This window comes from Carcharodon carcharias, chromosome 2 (assembly GCF_017639515.1).
Source record: "Carcharodon carcharias isolate sCarCar2 chromosome 2, sCarCar2.pri, whole genome shotgun sequence".
Lineage (NCBI taxonomy): Eukaryota > Metazoa > Chordata > Chondrichthyes > Lamniformes > Lamnidae > Carcharodon > Carcharodon carcharias.
The window spans coordinates 69,945,084-69,966,804 of NC_054468.1; positions in this window are offsets into that span (position 1 = coordinate 69,945,084).

Consider the following 21,721-nt stretch of genomic DNA (forward strand, 5'->3'; position numbering starts at 1 on the left):
ATTGCTTCGAACATTTGTGGAAAATGGCTACAGCAGAGAGGATTTCATGTTACCCTTTAAGGAAAGTGTGTTACATTGTAAGATATGACCGGCTTTGGATTCTCCAACAATATGCTATGTAAATGCATATACTGTAAACTACTGATATATGACTGATTTTAAGATTTATTTTTACCTTCTGCTTCCAGACAATTTCAAGGATCTGGATATAATTTATTTTTATTTTCCCAAGAGTGGACCTTTTTTTCTGTTGCTGAATTTCAAGACTATTGTAATTGGAAGTTATTGAAACTAGTCATTAGATGTCAATATAAATGTCATGATTTAATTGGCGGGATTTTTCATTGTATAGCATTGAATATTATGAAACTTGTTTGACTATACAACATAGCAAGTGGTTGCATACGAGTTGTAAATTGAGAGATTTAATGGAGTAAGATAACACTAAGAAGCCATTGTAAATTAAATTGATATGCACCAATATTTTCTCAATAGATTGTTTTCAGAGTGGGAATTTATGCTCCGCTCCATCTTTAAAGCTGTTGATATATATTTCTAATTTCCCAGGGTGGCCAAGTGAACCATTATGGTGGGATTATTGTCTTTACTATTTTTTTCACAGTGGAATAATAGGATTAATTAGAACCAAAAGTCCTCACTTCACAGACCCTAGCTCTACCATTGTTCAACAAGTCACAAACTCATGCAGACCAGCAAGATCCAACTGTTCCTCAAGCCACCAAAATAAACCATTTGAAATGTATTTGGGATGCCTGGATTGTGGAGAACAAACTGGGCAAACCTCCCACTCCTTATTACTATGCAACATGTTGGTAAATGGTGGGAGTGGTTTGGAAAACATGAACTTGCATTTTATGTAGGACCTTTCATGATCTTTGGATATTACAGGTGACTGTAAAGCACCTTGGGAATGTAGACATTGTGCACTGTAAGGTCCCATAAACCTACACAGCAAGGACACAAATGACCAGATCACCTGGGGTTTTTTTAGGTATTGGATGAGAGAGAAAAAATATCGGCTTCAGCACCAGGGACAACTTCTTGCTCTTTAAATAGAGCCGTGAAATCTTTTGCATTTGCATGAGGGAGTGGATGATACCTCAATTTAACATCTCAGCCAGATGATGGCACTTTGGATGGAGTAGCACTTCCTCAGTACTGCTTTAAAATGTCAACCAGTTTCCAATCTCTTGTGTGATTTGATCCCACAACTGCCTAACTTCTGAGGTGAGAGTGCTACCACTGAACTAAGGCTGACATTAAAATTGATTGAGCTCAGCTGTTATGTTCGTTGCTGTCAAGTCATATGAACACGCTTGGGTGAGGTACTGAGGGAAGCTATCAACTCTGGAATCAGGCCAGTTGTAAATGACTTAAGCTCTGGATGAGAGAATGGTTGTCTTTAAAGCATCAATCTCTGATAGTATTTCCCCTTAACTCATAGTTTTGTAGAAATTTTAAAGGCACTAAAATTTATTGTGGAAAAATAACTTCAGCAAATATGATTAAAGCATGCAAATATTGTTTAAAAAAATTCATGCCAAATTTACATTTAGTACCATTTTCTACCAAAATTTATTGTATGAGATATTCAATTTTGATCTAGTGAAATAATAAAATTAACACTAATTGCAGCAGCATTAGTTTTGAAAGATAGTTGTATAATTTCCTTCTAATTATAATTCCAATGTAGTGGAATATGGATCCTTACCACTTTTAGCCATGGGGTGGCAGTGCAGTGAGGTGTTCCTTGGTAGGACAGAGAGCAGTTGTGTAATATAATAAGAACAGTTTAAATGAAGGGATTTACTCTAATCAAAATTGATAGAAGAGCAGAAAGTTAACTTGTTAGAAAGTCTAGGAGCCAATTCACCAGAATTTGATTAATGGTTAAATGATTTTGTGATTTATAGGCAATTTGTGACTCAAGCCATTTATAAGTCTGCTTTGTAAGATGATAGAATGTCTAATAGACATTCTCAATACAGTAGATGAGAATTGTTAAAACAATGCAGAACTAGCACTTAAGACATTGGAGCAGGAGAAAACCACATTGCATGCCGAGCTTGCTCCACCCTTCAATATGATCGTGGCTGATATTGGTTTCAATTTCACTTCCTTGCCCACTGCCCATATCCCTTGATTCCTCGAGAAACCAAAAATCTGTCTATCTCAGTTTAAATATATTGAATGATGGCACATCCACAACCGTCTGAATTGGAGAATTCCATAGATTTACAATGCTTTGAAGAAACTGCCTATGTTTAAATTGGGCAATTTTTAAAATCTGCTAACTAGTATTAACCATTTTCCATTTCTACTGCAGTCAATTTCAAAAATTGATACAACATATTAAATATCCTGGATGCTTAAAGCAGAAACAGATGTTCATTTTGGTAGTTTGCATCTTGTTAGGGATTACCTTGTATACTTAAATTATCTCTATTTGGCAAGTTAGAATTTGCACTGCCCAATGATGAATACTGTAGCAAAGTAACTAGCGCCTAACAGGTCCAAAGTATAAGGTAGCTATTCTAATCTTTCACTTTTGCTGTAGTATAACCATCACCATCTATCCTAACAACTGGACATCACTTCCCTTTTATTTTTCAGCTTTCTAGCTACACCCACCTGAGGAATATGCAGAACAATTATGTACTCCTGAAAGGAACAGTTGAATATTGATAAATTATTTTTGTAATACATGGAACAGCAGCAATTCTGTTAATATTTCAGTTCTTCTGAATATAATGAGCATTGAAGATGAAGGAGATTTCACCAACATGTCTGCTCAAAGCAGTGAGCCTGGGCAATATTTATGCAGGATAAAGATGTGGAATTACTTTTGTCTATTAATCCATGGAACACATCAAATTTTAAACATAATTTTGACAATGCTTAAAGCCAGAGATACATAATACGCATAGCACCTGTGTGAGGGTCTGTGATAAATTAGGAAAGCAAAAGATTGTGGGTACTGGAAATCTGAAATAAAAACAAAAAAATGTGACGAACACTCAGCTCTGAAAACATCTGTGGAGAGAGAGAGAAACGGAATCATCGTTTAACATCCATGACCTTTCATCAGAACTGTTCTGTCCAATTCAACAACATAAAGTACCAACACATTCACAATATTGCACAATATCCTCCCAAGAAATGAAGGACAATCACTAGAACTTTACTGTACTCTTCCACTATACCAATAATGAAATGTTGACTATACTTGCAGCTTTAATGAAAATTTAATTGCACTTTTGATATAACTGCATTTTGTGGTCCTATTGCCATGGCTATTTTGAGATGCCAGTTCTTTTGCAGCTATTGATTAACTTTCCTAGGTTGATACCTATGTGGCAAATCTACACATTCCAGTCTTTCTCATTCTTATAATGAAGATTTTTCATCCCATCAAGCCAGCTCTTTTCATAAACCTTGCACCGTAGAACTTACAGTCTCTCAACACATGCATATAATTGCTTGGGAACAAGTCCAGACATTGGATGACAGAATCCAATCAGCTGTGGCTGAGATGCCCTCCAAAGTCAAATAGCTGTTGAAGCTCATTGACTAGGTTCACGCTAGAAGAATGGCCCTTAGTTAAAAGGTTGAAGTTCTGATGATGTAGGTCGTCAACTTTAGCATAGGAGGGGGGTTAATTGGTGAGAAAATAATGCTGGAAAGCAATAACTTAAGTGTAAATAGAAAATGCTATAAATACTCCGCAAGTCAAGCAGCACCTTTGCAGAGAGAGCCAGAGTTAATAGGCAGAACTTTCTGGCTGACGTGGGTGGCGGAGCCCGCAAGTCAGCTCTTAAAATGTTGTGCGAGTGTCCCAACGTCAGCGCGCAGCATCGCAATATTTCAGTCAGCAGGTGCGCTCAGCAGTGAGACACTCGCCCGCCATTAATTGAAGGCCCTTAATTTCCCAAATGTCGAGGATTTTGAGGGGCCTGTGCAAACTTCGGGTCGGCGCACGGGCCCACCGGGCAGGTGAGTAGGAGAGTTTTTAATAAAACTCATGCACTGGCGGGATAAGTGGACTCAGAGGGGTTGTTCGTGTTTTCCACAAAGTTTTAATTGCAGAAAGTGTTTTAAAGTTGCCTGTTTGATTGTTAACAGTTCACATCAATTTCCAAGAGCTTTTTGTGTACTTTGAAACCAGTCTGCAGTCAGTAATCTTTATCAGGCCTGTAGCTTTCCGGAGGCCTCCATTTAGCCTGGGGGTATGGGTTCTGATATCTCCAGTGGAGGCAGCTCCCCTGAGGAGGAAGGGAGGGATAGAATACGGAGGAGACCAGGACAGGACAATCAGCATCCAGTGGAGCCCCTTTGGGAGGCCAGGCACAGGCACAAGGGGCGCAGGGCCAAGAGGTTGTCCAAGATGGAAGGGGTTGCAGAAGACGCCACTATCCTGCTGCCAGGGTTTACAGGCGGCAAAGCAGCTACCTCAATATGACTGATGTGCAGTGCCAAAGGAGGCTCCAACTCTCTAGGGAGACAGTCAACTATATCTGTCAGATGATTGGCCCTGAGATATTTCCTAACTGTATGGGTGGACACCCCTTGCCAGAGGCTCTGGAGCTCACAGTTGCCCTCCACTTCTATCCTTCTGGCTCCTTCCAGGGCTCGGTGGGTGATCTTTGTGGTGTCTCCCGATCAGCTGTACACACTTGTGTTAAGCAGGTTACAGATGCTCTGTTCAGATGGGTATTGACCTTCATCCACTTCCGCTGTGACCAGGCAAGTCAGGCACAGTGAGCCAGAGGCTTCGCGGCCATTGCTGGCTTCCCCCGTGTCCAGGGCGCAATAGGCTGCACACATGTAGCCATCAAGGTGCCAGCAGGTGAGCCCGGTGCCTTCGTCAACAGGAAGGGCTTCCACGCCATGAACGTGCAGATGGTGTGTGACCACAGGATTCTACAAGTCTGTGCAAGATACCCAGGCAGCTCCCACAATGCCTACATCCTCAGACACTCCCAGGTGCCAGCGCTCTTCAGTGGTCCAGCCCGGCTGGATTGATGGCTGCTGGGTGACCAGGGTTATCCCCTCAGAAGGTGGCTCATGACACCTCTCCGCCATCCAGTATCAGAAGCTGAGGAGTACTACAATAGGAGCCAGAGCACCACAAGGCTACTGGTCTTCTCAAGATGCGCTTCTGTTGCCTGGACCGCTCAGTACTCCAGTACCCCCCAGATCGCGTCTCTCTGATAGTGGTAGCATGCTGCACTCTGCACAATTTTCCGCTGGAAAGTTGACGATGAAGACCTTGACGCAGTGGATGAGTCTGCACATGATGAATCCAGTGTGCCTCAGAGGATGAGGAAGCACAGGGCAATAATGAAGGGCAGCACGCCGACCCACTACTACACCAAGGAGACAGGGATACCCTGGACAATTTAATCCAAAGAACCTTCAGCTAGCTCCACACACATGGATCAGCAGGACCAGCATTACCTGGCACTTCCACACGTGGTACTTAGGTGCTACATCTTCCACCTCATCAGCTGCAACTGAGGGCTTAGTACAGAAACATCAATGTCCACTCAAACACTCATGATATGTATGCAAAAAAGTGGACTTTATTATGTCCAAAAAAACACAGACTTCTCCATTGCAATAAGATGAATTTTGTTCCCTATTCTAAGGTCAACACAAAATCACCAGTGACATAACCGTGGAGTGCCTAACATGCCTTATGCTTTTGTTTGCGGGTGCTACGTCTAGGTGTCGCCCCATCGTTTGGAGTGGCTTGTGAGACAGCCTGTTGACACTGCTGTCCTGTTGGCATCGATGACCTTGGCAGACGTCCTCTGGCCCGTGGAGCCTGTGATGGCTCCACCTAGGAGGGAGTGGCCAGTCCCAGAACTGGTATCTCCCCAGTTGTTGCAGCCTCAACAGAAGCAATGCTGACTGGCAGAGGGGCAGAGGAGCTGCTGCCCTCCTCCGGAGTGCCCTGAGAGGAGCTAGCAGCGACGACAGGCAGCTGCTGCCCTGACGTGATGTCACATTGGACCTCCCTGCTCATCGCAGATGGATGGGCACCGAGCGGCAACACTTGGTGCCCAGAACATCTCCCACTTTGGGAATGACTACCCATGGCCATTACCGCTGTGAGGGCTTGCAGGTCAGCGCGTAACCCAATCAGAAGATTTTCCATCTGATCGAAGCCCCTCTCCATGAGAGTCACCAATCTCTCAGTGGAGGAAGCGTGAAGCTCTGTCCTGAGGTTCATGCCTTCATGTGCACTCTGCTTGGACTCCTCCACTGCAGAGACCAACTGAAGCATACCCTCTTCCCATCCTGCCAGATGCAAACGCGCTTCCTGCCACTAGTCCTGCAGCTGCTGCCTTGGTGACAACTCCAGAGGCACATCATCAGTGCCGGACTCAGCATGTGCCTGGTCCCCTGCAGCCCTCTGGCTGTTGACGCCATTGGCATTCTCTGTCCAGCCATTTCCTCCAGCAATTGTGAAGTGCCCTCTCCACTGTGACCCGAGACACTAGCTGACAGTAAATTCCCCACCAAGGTGCATGTGTCTGCGCTGGTGCCTAGATGGCTGAAATGATGTGCCACAAGTTGCATGTGTTGGCCCTCAGGTGTGGAGGGGGTGCTGTGGTGTCTTTGGGCGCGGCCATGTGGTGCTGATGCTGAAATTAACAATAAGGACAGTGCATCAGTTAGCATTCAGTCAGTAACACCTTTCATCCCTTTCCCCTCCAGCCTCATAAGTCGCTCGTCCATCAAGACCCTAAGGAGACGAACATTGGTGGGGTGGAAAAGAGTCAAGAGGAGCCCCAACCATTTGACGCGCATACAGGCAGGCTGGTCAGATGGCCTCAGGAATGCCACATGGCATGTTATATGCCGTTGGAGTGGGGAGAGTGCAGAGGTACCTGACCTGGATGCATGCTGGCCTGGAGAGTTGCGGGGCTGAGGGAACATGGCAAACACTTGCTACATTTGCCGTCGATCACAGGAGATTGACAGGTCACATTATTGGCTTTCATTCCGTAAGGAGGGGCAAAGACCGGGTGGGCAGAAGGCAACATTTCCCCTTGGTGCAGGGTTGAGTAACATGGCGGTATTTATTTAAGTTGAGTGCATGAGGATGACAGGTGAGGTGCTGAGGACCTTTTGGACAGAGTAATGTGGGGCGCACTGGCTGAAAGGGTGGTGGAGGTACCAAACCCCCTCAGATGCAAAACGTCTTTGGCTGTGCAGCAGCGATGCCATGGCATGTTAGGCCATGGGGATAGTGGTCACAACTGGGATAAGGTGACTTTGGAAGGTGGTGGAGGCGCGAATCCTCAAGGGAACAAGGGACCTTTGTGTATGACCCACACGTCATAGTGTCTCAGTCCGTGAATGAGCAGTGTTGCAGCATTAACGATTGCAGCAACCATCAGTGGTTTGGATGGTGGGCAGACAGAGTGGATGGGACTGTGGACCTCAAATATCTGGCTGCTGGACCGCAGCCTCGCTGCCCCTGGCCTTCCTGGCCTTCTGCCTCCTCCCCAGCTCCATGGCCTGCTCCTCAAATGTTGTGAGGCACTGGAGCAGAATGTGCCTAAATCCAGTCCTCTGGCGCTCCTGCAGATTGTGCTGACTATTTGCCTGCAGAACAGAGAAGAGGATTTATTTGGGCTGATCATTCATGTACTCTGTACACGCACGCAGCACCCCAACCACAGTGGCGCATCTGAGGCCTCCAGCAGCTCCTGTCCACACTACTGGTGATCAGTCCCCAGAAGATAGTACGGCTGCTCCCAACCTCCTCCCCCAACGGCCACCTTGGACACATTCAGCGTCCATCACTTTGAATCGCACACGGGTCTTAGCGCCCATGGCAAGGAGGTGCAACTAGGTGCGGCGCTGATGCCAGCAGATGGCACTTGGCCACGATACCTTGAGGCTCCCCTTCCACCATCTCATCACCATCAATAGGACATGTGTTGGAGTTCTGAGTATGTGTCTAGTTGCCTCCCCTGCAGGTTGCCCCCAGACTACTCAAATGCCACAAACACCAACATATGATGCGGGGAGAACCCATCTTCTCCTCAACCACTAAGGCTGATGAAAGCATGGTCAGTACCCGTTTGCCCACCCAGCGTGTGCCAAATGCCCAAAACAGTAATGGCAGTAAGACGGGAGTGGGGGAGGAAGCTCAAGGGCTAAGGCTACCTTCTGGGTCAAAAGGCCAAGGCTGACATGGCACTCACCCTTCCAGAGCACAGCAAATCATTGAATCTCTTGCAGCACTGCGTGCCTGTGCACCGCACATCATCATGAGCACTCATCGTGTTACCAACCTCCTCCCACGCCTGGCTGGTGACATGGGGACCCTCCTCCTCCCATCATCCGGTTACAATATATTCCGATGGCTGGACACCTCTTGGAGGAGGACAGCAAGGCATGCATCGGAGAATCGAGGGGCAGAGTGGCCCCCTGCTGGCCTTTCCTGCAGCCTGCCCCCCTCCTCCTCCTCATGCTCCTCTGGAACCACAGCTCCCTCCCTCTCTCCATGAGTGTCCATGGTGCACTGCCTCAAGCAGGCTGCCAGCTCCCCATTGGAACCGGCAGTCTGCGGCTGCTCGCCCCCGTGACTATTTTCCCGTTCTCCACGAGAGTTGCTAACCTGCTGGGTGGGCCTTAATTGGCCCATCCGCGGAAAATGGTGGCATGCCCGTCAAAGGAAAAATTCTGGCCAATGTTTCAGGTCAGTGACGTCTCAAATGGACTTCAGAAACCCTGTTTAAACACACTGCTTGTAATGCCAAGCATTATTGTATTCAAATACATACATTAAGTTCTCACAGCTGTAACAGAGCAACACCAACAGTAACAGTTGGACTGCAACTCCAAACTGCAGGGAAGTCTTTTTAGCATCCATACACGTCAAGTGATTCTATCACACTAGCATAGTGGAATCCAGATAGCCCATTTTATAATTATTGCCCATTCATGAAATTACCCATCCATTAAAATACCAGTTAAGAAAGCGTTCTGCTTTACTGAAGAGTAAAAGTACACCATGAAACGATTCTTAAAAGATTTTGAAATATCTATTATTTTAATTTACTGCTTAGCTAAAGTCAACAAAAGATAAAGGGATCTCCAGCATCTTAAATTCTTCCTTCTCAGTGTAAAGGATAAAACAGCAGAAGCATTGAGTCATGTAAAACACAATATGATATCAAAATTACTCATATGGTGACTAAATAAGTTTAGTTGCAATTTAGGACAGCGCAGTCCATGATTTCTTACCAGCATTTTGAGGATTGAGTTCCCTGATTCTGTCAATTTTTCAGTGAAAGCTATAAATCAATAATCTTGATCATATAATTCATTTTTCTCAGTACCACCTTTTTTAAAGCATAAAATGTATCGGTATAGAAGCAAGTGCCTGGTGTTAGACAGATATGCGAATTTTTTTTGTTTCTAGCTGTCCAGGAAGGTGTCCAGTGGGAAGTTTGTAGCAATGGGTCCGGTTCTTGGGTTTGGCAGAACAGGTTTGAGAGGTCCTGAAGAGCAATATGGGGCTCCTAAAGTTTGACTACACTGACAAGTTGGTCCTGGCTTTTGCAACACTAAGGTGGGATTCCTGGTCTTTAGTTGCGCTGTAAGACTGTGGTGGGGGTGTTTCTGGATTTTTAGCAGAATGGGATGGTCCTGTAGTTTAACAACACTGAGGTAGGAAACCTAAAATGTGACAGGATTAGCTGGAGAAACAGGGGTTTGACAACGGTACAATAGGAACCTAGGGGTTTAGCAGCATTAGAGGGGTTTTTAAAGTTTAACAGCATTAAATGGGTGTTCATATAGTTTAGGTAGCCTTCAGCCAAGGTTGAGGAATCAGTTTCAAGGACTCATCAATGTAAAATTGTCACTATAATCATGAGGAGGGAGATTGGGAGAAACTTCTTTACACTGAGCATTACATGGTTTATGAAAGAATAGTTGAGGCAGAGGTTGTTGTATCTTTTATCAGAAAAGTAGATAAATGTATGAAGCAGAGGAGAAAACGAGACTATGCAGACAGCTCAAGGCAATGGCAGGTGAATCCAGAGCAATGGGAGACAATCTTAAAATTAGACCATACCTTTTAAGAGTTAAAGCAGGCAATATTTTTTCACACACAGAGCATTTGAAATCTGGAACTCTCTCCTGGAAAGACTAAGGATGCTGAGACAATTGGAACTTCTAAGACTGAAAATGATAGAATTTTGTTGGACATTTTAAAAAATACATTCATGGGATGTGGGCTTCACTGGCTGGGCCAGCATTTATTGCCCATCCCTAGCTGCCCTTGAGAAGGTAATAGTGAGCTGCCTTCTTGAACCACTGCAGTACATGTGGTGTAGGTACACCAGTGCTGTTAGGAAGGGAGTTCCAGGATTTTGACCCAGTGACAGTGAAGAAACGGCAATATATTTTCAAGTCAGGATGGTGACTGACTTGGAGGGGAACTTCTAGGTGATGGTGTTCCCATCTATCTGCTACCATTGTCCTTCTGATTGGTAATAGTCATAGGTTTAGAAGGTGCTGTCGAAGGAGCCTTTGTGAATTCCTGCAGTGCATCTTGTAGATGGTACACACTGCTGCTACTGTGCATTGATGGTGGAGGGAGTGAATGTTTGTGAATGTGCCAATCAAGTGGGCTGCTTTGTCCTGGATGGTGTCAAGCTTCTTGAGTGTTATGGGAGTTGCGCTCATCACTCCTGACTTGTAGGTGGTGGACAGTCTTTAGGGAGTCAGGAAGCAGATTACTTGTCGCACTATTCCTAGCCTCTAACTTGCTCTTGTAGCCACAGTATTTATATGGCTAGTCCAGTTCAGTTTCTGGTCAATGGTAACCCCATAATGTTGATAGTGGGGTATTCAGAGGTAGTAATGCCATTGATTCTTGCTTGATGGAGATGATCATTGCCTGACAATTGTGTGGTACAAATGTTACTTGCCACTTCTCAGCCCAAGCCTGGATATTGTCCAGGTCTTGCTGCATTTGGACATGGACTGCATCAGTATCTGAGGAGTTACGAATGGTGCTGAACATTGTGCAATAATCTGCGAACATCCCCACTTCTATTCTTATGATGGAGGGAAGGTCATTGATGAAGCAGCTGAAGATAGTTGGGCCGAGGACACTAACCTGAGGAACTCCTGCAGTGATGTCCTGGAACTGAGATGACTGACCTCCAACAACCACAACCATCTTCCTCTGTGCTAGGTATGACTCCAACCAATGGAGAGTTTTCCCCCTGATTCCCATTGACTCCAGTTTTGCTAGGGCTCCTTGATGCCACACCCGGTCAAATGCTGCCTTGATGTCAAGGGCAGTCACTCTCACCTCACCTTGGGAGCACAGCTCTTTTGTCCATGTTTGAACCAAGGCTGTAATGAGGTCAGGAGCTGAGTGGCCCTGGTGGAACCCAAACTGGGCATCAGAGGGCAGGTTAATACTAAGCAAGTGCCGCTTGATAGCACTGTTGATGACCTCGTTACTAATGATGGAGAGTAGGCTGATTGGGTGGTAATTGGCTGGGTTGGATTTGTCCTGCTTTTTGTGTATGGGGTATACCTGGGCAATTTTCCACATAGCCAGGTACATGCCAGTATTGTAGCTGTAATGGAACAGCTTGGCTAGGGACACAGCAAGTGCTGGAGCATAAGCCTTCAGTACTATTGCTGGAATATTGTCAGGGCCCATAGCCTTGGAAGTATCCAGTGCCTTCAGCCATTTCTTGATATCATGTGGAGTGAATCGAATTGGCTGAAGACTGGCATCTGTGATGCTGGGGACCTCCGAAGGAGACTGAGATGGATCATCTACTCGACACTTCTGGCTGAAGATTGAAGCACATGCTTCAGCCTTATCTTTTGCACTGATGTGCTGGGCACCTGCATCATTGAGGATGGAGATATTTGTGGAGCGTCTTTCTCCAGTGAGTTGTTTAATTGTCCACTACCATTCACGGCTGGATGTGGCAGGACTGCAGAGCTTAGAAATGAGCCATGGTTGTGGGATCACTTTGCTCTGTCCATCACTTGCTGCTTACACTGTTTGGCACACAAGTAGTCCTGTGTTATAGCTTCACCAGGTTGACACCTCATTTTTAGGTATACCTGGTGTTCCTGTTGTTCCAATGATTAGTTTAGTTTGACATTTCAGTGCAGTACTGAGGGAGTGCTTCAGTTTGGGAAGTTCCAGCCAAGGTCTTGTTGTCCCTTTTTGAAAAAGGGCAAAGGAGTTCTCTCCGGTGACCAGGCCAATTTTTATTCTTCAACGAATGTAACTAAAAATTGATTATCTGGTCATTATCTCATTGATGCTTGTGGAACATTACTGTGCACAAATTGGCTGTTGTGTTCCCCACATTACAACAGCAACTACACTTCAGAAGTAATTTCTTTGCTGTAAAGCTCATTGGGAAATACTGAGAGCATAAAAGATGCTATATGAATGCAAGTTCTTTCCTTTCTTTATAGTTATAGCAAAGACCTGACCCATACACGGGCCACTTAGGCTTTGCTATACACTTCATTTGGTTCAATGTTACAACAATTACTTTAAAAAAGTACTTCATTGGCTTTAAGGTGCTTTGGGATGACATGAGGTCATGAAAGCCACTGTATAAAAGCACCTGTTTCTTAACTGCTGTTTGTGGAATCTTGCTGTGTAAATTTGGTTGCTGTATTTGCTTAAATCGCTACACTCAAAAGCAATTAACTGTAATATGCAGTGTTTTGAGATGTTTCTGGGAGATTTGATTAGGTACTATATAACACAGAAAGAAAATCCAATAAGAGCTATTTCTATTGTCTGCCACTCCAGGGCTATACAACATAACTCCTGATGTAATATGGTCACGTTAGGAAAGATGAATGATTGCTAAATCACAATTGAATTCTAATCCTTTTGAAGTTTATTTTTGATAACTTGTTTTTTTGTTTCAGTTTAGGTGTAAGTTTTGCTACCCTGCCTTGCATTCTTTAAGGTGAACTTAAGATATATGGTTGATTTTCTTTTCCATTTTGTAACATTTGTATATGAAAAGGCTGTGCTGTATTTTAACATATCTCACTCCACAAGAGTCAGTGCTTGTTCTATCATTCCATATTCATTTTGCTGAAGGTAAAATGTAGATTATGTTTTTGACTTTGTTTCATATGTAGTTGTAAAGCACTCTTTTTTTTACACATCATTAATATTTCACACTTTATAGTAGCTGTTTCAATAATGCATTTTGTTTGACAAGAAATGAAGAATGCCAAGAGCAATGCAATTGTAAACATTAGTTTAAAATGGAAAAATAAAATGGAAAATAGAAAGCCCTAATGCTTGATGTTGAGACAGCAACAGTATCGAATCACATGTCATGGCTGGGTAAGTTTTAAACCATAGGCAGCCATTACATCTCCTTCACATTTTCTGTTTTATATATGGAGCACAAAGAGTGAGTGAGCGTGGACTTCATTTAAAACAGAGAGTGGGTGAGTGTATGGACTTCATTTAAAACAGAGCAGGAAGACTTCATTTAAAAAGAGCATGGAGAGCAGCTGATTGGTGAGTTGGATTGGTGAGCATTTCTAGTCTTTAGATTAAAATTAAGGTCTATAGTTAGCGTTTAGATCTCTAGTCTTTATTTTCTCTTTCTTAAAAATATCTTCTTAAATATAAGATCGATAACTGGTGCAAGTAATTAATTTCAATAAAGCGTAAAGAGCAGGGATACTAGAGTAATTAATTAATAAATTCAATTAAATAGGATAGTGATGGCAGGATGGGTGATGTGTTGCTGCTGCAGCACGTAGGAAGTGCTGGACACCAAGGTGATCCAGAGCAAACACATCTGTAGTAGGTGTTTGCAGCTCGAGGAACTTTGGATCCGAGTTAAGGAGCTGGAGTCTGAGCTGCAGACATTGCGCTACGTCGGGGAGGGGAAAAATTACCTGGACACTTTGCTCCAAGAGGCAGTCACACCCCACAGGTTAGATAATACGAATTTGGTCTGTGACCTGGGACAGGAGGGTGTGACTGCTGGTTAGGCAGGTATGGGGACCCAGGGGGTAACATTCAAGGAGCCTCAGCCCCTGAAGTTGTCCAATAGTTATGAGGTCCTAGCAAGCTATGTGGACGAGAGCAGGGAGAATGAACGAGTTGACCATAGCACCATGGTACAGGGAGCCATTCAAGTGGGGGGAGGAAATAGGAAGGTAGTAGTGGTAGGGGACAGTATAATTAGGGGGATAGATACTGTTCTCTGCAGCCATGAGCTTGAGTCCCAATGGCTGTGTTGCCTGCCAGGTGCCAGGGTTAAGGACATCTCCTAAGGGCTGGAGAGGAACTTGGAATGGGAGGGGAGGGATCCAGTTGTCGTCGTCCACGTTGGTACCAATGACATTAATAGGACGAGGAAGAAGGTTCTGCTGAAAGAATTTGAACAGTTAGGAGCTAAATTAAATAGCAGAATCTCCAAGTTAATAACCTTGGGATTACTACCTGAACCATGGGCAAACTAGCATAGGGTAAATAAAGTCAAGGAGTTAAACGTGTAGCTCAAAGATTGGGTGTGGGAGGAATGGGTTTCAGTTCATGGGGTACTGGCTTCAGTATTGGGGTAGAAGGGAGCTGTTCTGGTGGGATGGGCTTCACTTGAACCATGCTGGGGCCAGTGTCCTGGCAAATCAAATAACTAGGGCTGTAGAGAGGGCTTTAAACTAAAAAAAAAGGAGTGGGAGGGTCTGGAGAGGGGATGAGTAGGCTTACAAAGCAAAAGAATATGGCGGCATTGCAGGGTAGCTACTTAGATAATGTTACCCAGCGTGTGACAGAAAAGGACAGTGTACAAACATTAAAAAAAGCAGCAAATAGGGTCAAAGGGGGAAAAAATGGTAAAAAGGCACAATTCATGAAAGCTCATAAACTCATAAAGGCTCTTCATTTAAGTGCGCATAGTATTCAGAACAAAATAAATGAATGAACAGCATAAAGAGAGATTAATGGGTATGATCTTATAGCCATTACAGTGATATGGTTATAAGGAGATCAAAGCTGGGAACTAATTAAACAGGGGTATGTGACTTTTTGAAAGGACAGGCAGGAAGGAAAGGATGGTGGGGTAGCTTTGTATGTACAAGATGGAGTAAGAACGATAGCAAGAAATGATCTTGGGTCATCCATATGATTGGAGGTAAGAAATAACAAGGGGAAGAAGACACTGTGAGAGTAGTCTTTAGGCCCCTTAACAGTAACTATGCTGTCAGACAGAGGAGTTTAGCATTCAATTTGAGAGTGAGAAACTTAGTTTGGAAACATCTGTATTAAACTTAAGGGTAATTATAAAGGAATGAGAGCAGAGTTGGCTGGAGTGGACTGGGAAAGGAGTTTAGCAGAAAAGACGGTTGGCGAACAATGGCAGACAGTTAAGAAAATAGTTATATCAATGACATGGATGAGGGAAATGAATGTACTATCGCCAAGTTTAAAGTCAGCAACTGTCGTAATGTAACTGACCAATAGACCTGATTAAGATCATTTACTTCCCCTAGAAACTCTGTAATTTTGTCTCTGTCAGGAGTTCCAATTTCTTGGATGGTATACATTTCATAAATATTCCCTTGTCTTCTTCCCCATTAAAGTTATTGGACTTACAGAAACACTTTGAAATGTCCAATCTTCCCTTTTCCCACACTGGAACCACTCTGTGCTCCCTGTTGGGCAGTCTTGTCATCTGTGCTGTTCCTTTGCACCGCTGCCTAAATACCTCAAGTTGGCTACTGTGGGGTTTCCTGCCCTTTTGCCCATTTTGGCAGGCTTTTAAGTAGGCGGAGCCACTGCCCTTGGGCCTACTCAGTTAACAGAATCATCTAGAACCCCAGTGTTGTGACAGATTATAGTCTGATTTATCTCTCTGAGTTTGGCCTACCTTGTGTATTTGAGTGGAGGCAATGGTGTACTGGTATTGTTGCTGGACTAGTAATCCAGAGACCCAGGGTAATGCTCTGGGAACCTGCATTCAAATCCTGCCATGTCAGATTATTTCTTACCGACCTATATTGCCTAGCTAGTTCTTGTGTTTACAGTGCATTGAAAGATTAACGTATTTGTGACCATATTGCCATTCTGAAAACCTCTTGGAATTTTTACAGACCAAGGATGATCTCACTCTGGAGAGAGTGTTTTTTTTTTATTCATTCATGGGATGTGAGCATCACTGGCCAGGCCAGGATTTATTACCCATCCCTAATTGCCCTAGTTCAGAGGGCATTTAAGAGTCAATCATATTGCTGTGTGTCTGGTGTCACAGGTAGGCCAGACCAGGTAAGGATGAAAGATTCCCATCCGTAAAGGGCATTAGTGAACCAGATGGATTTTTACAACAATCAACAATGGTTTCATGGTCATCATTAGAATTTTAATTCCAGATTTTTATTGAACTCAAATTCCACCATCTGCCATGGCAGGATTTGAACCCAGGTTCCCAGAGCATTACCCTGGGTCTCTGGATTACTAGTCCAGCAACAATACCAGTACACCATTGCCTCCACTCAAATACACAAGGTAGGCCAAACTCAGAGAGATAAATCAGACTATAATCTGTCACAACACTGGGGTTCTAGATGATTCTGTTAACTGAGTAGGCCCAAGGGCAGTGGCTCCGCCTACTTAAAAGCCTGCCAAAATGGGCAAAAGGGCAGGAAACCCCACAGTAGCCAACTTGAGGTATTTAGGCAGCGGTGCAAAGGAACAGCACAGATGACAAGACTGCCCAACAGGGAGCACAGAGTGGTTCCAGTGTGGGAAAAGGGAAGATTGGACATTTCAAAGTGTTTCTGTAAGTCCAATAACTTTAATGGGGAAGAAGACAAGGGAATACTTATGAAATGTATACCATCCAAGAAATTGGAACTCCTGACAGAGACAAAATTACAGAGTTTCTAGGGGAAGTAAATGATCTTAATCAGGACTACGACAGTAACTGACTTTAAACTTGACACTGGAGCTGCTGTTACAATTCTAGTTGATCATCGCAACTGGCTTCAGTCAATACCCCTTCATCCATCAGATGGTAAATTGTAAAGCCTAGGTGGTACATAATTTCCAATAAACAGTTGCATAAATACTACTCTTTGCTACAAGGAGTGATACATCGTAGATTCCTTTTATATTGCTTATAATTAATGCATACCCTTATCGAGTGGAAATATAGGCATGTTACTGGGCATTCTGGTTAAAAAAAAGCAGATCACAACCTGATTTGAACAATTGGATTCCTTTCATGGAAGAATCTTCAAAGTTCTATGTAGAACTAGTAGATTTTCACCCTACAGCAGTTGGTGAGGTTTATTCATTGAGCATTGGCTCACTTTCCCTCACAAAGACACCATTCACTAGACCCTGAGTGAATATTGAGATTGTGGAATGCTCAGTTATTTTCAATGCTAGGCTGGAGGATACGGATACAGAAGGCACTGTAGCAGACAGTGGCCATCCACAAGAAGAGCTTTTGGACTGGATTGACTCTTTCAAGAGGAAGGGAATGAAGAAGAAGTTATCAGACTGAGTGATCCATTGGAAGATGACATCTTAGAGGTTGGTACCTTATTTGAACCTACTACCGAACCAAATGAATTTGCTATTTTTTTTGATGAGTTATCTATGGTTACTGCAGCTGAGTAGCATTCAGATCTTTGTCCCACTGAACCCACCAATGCAATGTCTTATATATCGCTGGTTAATCATGATAAATTGTCTAGGGAGAACAAAATGCTTGATTGCATGCTTAATTCTATAGAGGATCACACTGCCAGAGAGTTGGTAGCACCTGTTCCCATGAGTGAAAGTAAATCAGCACCCATATATCAGCTTCATCCGAAAATCTTCTTCCCACTGGAGCTGTCTTTCAATGCAGAAACTGAGGCAGAACCTCCAGAGCTTCTACACCTTCAGAATCCTGTACAGGAAATTTGTCTTCATATAGTCCTTGGGATTCATCCCATTGTTAGAAAATGATGTTGCCATACCTTCTTATCCTCAAAAATTCCTCCCATTGCCCACGGTGAAGCAGACTCCCCAGTGGCAGATTAATAGTGCTCAGCTTCATATTTGCTCCCGACCTCCCCCCACCCCCCAAACACCCCACTACCCCCAGGACCCGAAAGGTGAAGCCAAGAAAATACACAAATTGATCAGTGTTCCTTCACTTGTAAAAACATACCTGTACGAATAATTACCTCATTGAAAATCAAACATGGAACTTGCTGATGAGAAAAGCCAAAAACCAAGGACAGATTATACGTAGCGAGAGAGAGGATGACTGCAGGTAGGAGAGAGAAGCTAACTAGATGTCCACTTGAGCATCAATATGTCTGTTGGTATAATTTTGTTCAGAAATGGAGACAACAGACTGGAGCCCTGCTCCGGTGCCAACAGTTTACTGAGGCAAAACAGCACTGACAGCACATCTGTTACCTAGGAGACCCGAGAAATATTGCGCTTTACTGAGACCTCATCACTCACTGGAAAATCTCATAACAGCGTCACTCAGTGGAAGAGCATGAGCTGCTGTTGTGGTTTTAGGCAGGCCCATGTTACAATCATTTAAATTAAAATCAAATTAAAACTTTACTCGAGGTCAATGTTTCAACCGCTGACAAAATTGGCCAAGGTTTTACTGAAACTCCTCTCCCCATTAAAGCTTGCTGATTATTAAGAGAGAATGGGAATGTGTGGAGTGAGGCTCTGGGACTGCCCAACATCTTCCCTCCAACATCCAACCACAGTCTATTTTCCCATCCAGTTTCTGGTGTCTCTCTGCCAAGGAATGATTCTGAAAATGTGACTATAAAACCAGCTGATACGATGTAGCCTGGAGCAGTGCCAGGCGAATCTTTCTCTATTTATTTCCTGTCATTGAGTCTAACTTGGCATTATTAAGGTAAGAAACTAGCCATAAGCATGCATGTGTACTACAATTCCTCCTATACCAGCATGGTGAGCTGGTACTTTTTAAAACCACCTCATAGCCATACCAAAATTTAAAGACATGCAATTATAAAGCGTCTTTCACAACCACCAGAAGCCCCAAAGCTGTACAGCCAATGAAGCATTTTTGAAGTGGGAATGTGGGAAGTGCCACAGCCAGTTTTCACCCAGTAAGTTCTCACAAACAATGTGATAATGAGCAGAATCAGTTTTGTGCGATGTTGATTGAGGGATAAATATTGGTCAGGACACCAAGGGTAACTCACCTGCTCTTCTTCAAAATAGACTTATGGGATCTTTTACATCCAAAATTGGCATTTCTGACAGGTCAGCAATTCCCTGGAATATCTGTCTGGAAGGGAGTGGGACTTGAACCCATAACTGTCTGATCCAGAGCCCAGACTGCTAGCACTGGAGCTACCAGCTCATACCTTTAACCTGTGGCTTTGGCTATTCATTCAAACAACCAGCTCCCTACTTCCATTGGTGATCTTGGGCTGAGGGGAGTGACGGACTTCACTATTGTTGGGCAAAGCAAGTTGGCTCACCGTGTGCCCCCCCCTTAGCGGTCTGCTCTAGGCTTGTTAGCAAGTGGTACGCCTTGTATCAGAGAGAGAGAGTATGTGTGGGAGGACAGGGATTTATCAAAATAAAGGGAAAATATAATTGCTGCAGCAGCCTGGTTGAAAAAGGAGCAATTCTTAGCTATCTCTGAATATCATTTCTGAATATTTCAATCTCCTTTCAAACTTACTTTTCTAAGCATCACTTTCTTGGTGAAATAACTTAGTCTTGCTTTTTAGTTTGTGAAGGTTTTACAGGCACTGAGGCAGACCCGCTTTGTAAGATAATCATTTGGCAGTAAAGCAAGTGCACCTAGAAGGTGTTTTCTTCGGGTATGTTTTTGTAGCTGATCAGAGGCAGAGATATTGCCTAGACCATCCCGGGTGCCTGTCATTCCTGTTACACACAGAACTCAGTCCCAAAAATAACAAATTTACTCAGCACTTCTCTTTTTAACTTTGCAAATGCAGCATCAGGTCGCGCACCCAGTTTGAATGTTTTGAAACTCATTCATTTTGGGGTCACCCTGTCGTTTGGGGGCCCCATGTGCTTCATTGCAAATCTGCCCCTGAGCCTCACACAGAGAAAAGTGTGGAAATATGACCACTGCCTATAGAAAGTGAATGTCTTTTCTAAAGCACCATTCGGAAATCATCTCTTCATCGTTTTGCAGCTACATCTACAAGAATTTTGTTGCTCTTCTTCTCATTGTCCAGACTCATTAGAATCTCAGATCTTCAGTATATTTTCATCCTCAATGCAGCAGTGAATGATAGGGCTGTGAAAATCTTCATAGGGGTTAGAGATGTTTTGTCTTCTCAGGTCTTTCCCCAGTGTGTGTCGAGGGAGCAAAAGATTCCTGAGCGAGTCCTTGTTTCTTCTCTTCTAGATCAAGAGAGTTCAAGTGCTGCTATCCTTCAGCCTTCTCTCTTGGACCAGTATTTCTTAGAAAAAGCTCCACAGCCCTTATAGTTCAGCAGTACTGAAGTCTACACTTTGATTACCACCAGTCCTGCAAAGCTACTGTCCTATTTCACTGATCATAATGTCCTTTAAGGAAAAGAGGAATGCCTGCATGTCTCCATGACATCTTCCCTAAGAGCTGAAGACACTGTTAGAGACTGGATCCCTAATAACAGTGACTTTTGGGGAGCGGGGAATAGAGAGTAGGAGGAGGAATTGTGTAGAATCTGTAGCAATAAAAGAGGGTTAAAGAAATACACATGGGGACTAAGACCTCACACTATATTTTTCAGAAAATCAATATACATATCTTCATGGCTATTTCTAAAATTTTAAAAACGGGCCAAAGACTTTTTAAAATGGCTGAATCTATGTCTTTCTGTGACACCTGACCAAAAGGAGCTATCTGGCAGTTTCAAAGAAACTTACATCTTGTTGACACATTGTGGGCTGCACAGGGCAAATTCAAAGAGAAATATGTCTTTCTGTGACACCTGACCAAAAGGAGCTATCTGGCAGTTTCAAAGAAACTTACATCTTGTTGACACATTGTGGGCTGCACAGGGCAAATTCAAAGAGAAATATCTGCATTTCATAAGCCATGCTGACCCACCAGAGTCTATTCTGCCAAGACAAAGGACTCCGCAGCTTTCCTTTCAATTCTTAATGGGTGAGACCATTAACTATGTCAAGGATCCAGATAAGGGATATATATCTCTTGTCAAAAGACAGTGTGGAGAGGTGGGAGTCATGTGACATGAATCTCTAGCTGGTGGAACCAGTTATGCTGCCTTATTGTACTGCAAACTCAGTCTACCATTTTACCATCTACAAGTGCCTCACAGAAAAGGGGCCCTGCCCAGAGTGAATACCTAGCCCCAGCTACACTGTTCCTGCTGGAACTTCTGTACCATTTCCTATAAGACTGATTCATCCCTGCATGCCTACCTCATCGTATGAAGTCAGCTCCACCAGAAAAGAGAATTATACAGCATTGGTCATCCCAGTAACCTTCATGAAGGAATATCTTTTTGCACTTTGATTCTGGACTCTGGACTCATGTGAAACAATAATTCTTTTCTCTGTGGTCTTTGACCTGTAATTCTTTCTTTTTTCTATCCCTCTTTTACTGTATGAGTGCACAGGAGACAACATAGTGACCCTCCTTCCCTAGTTTGAGAGTGT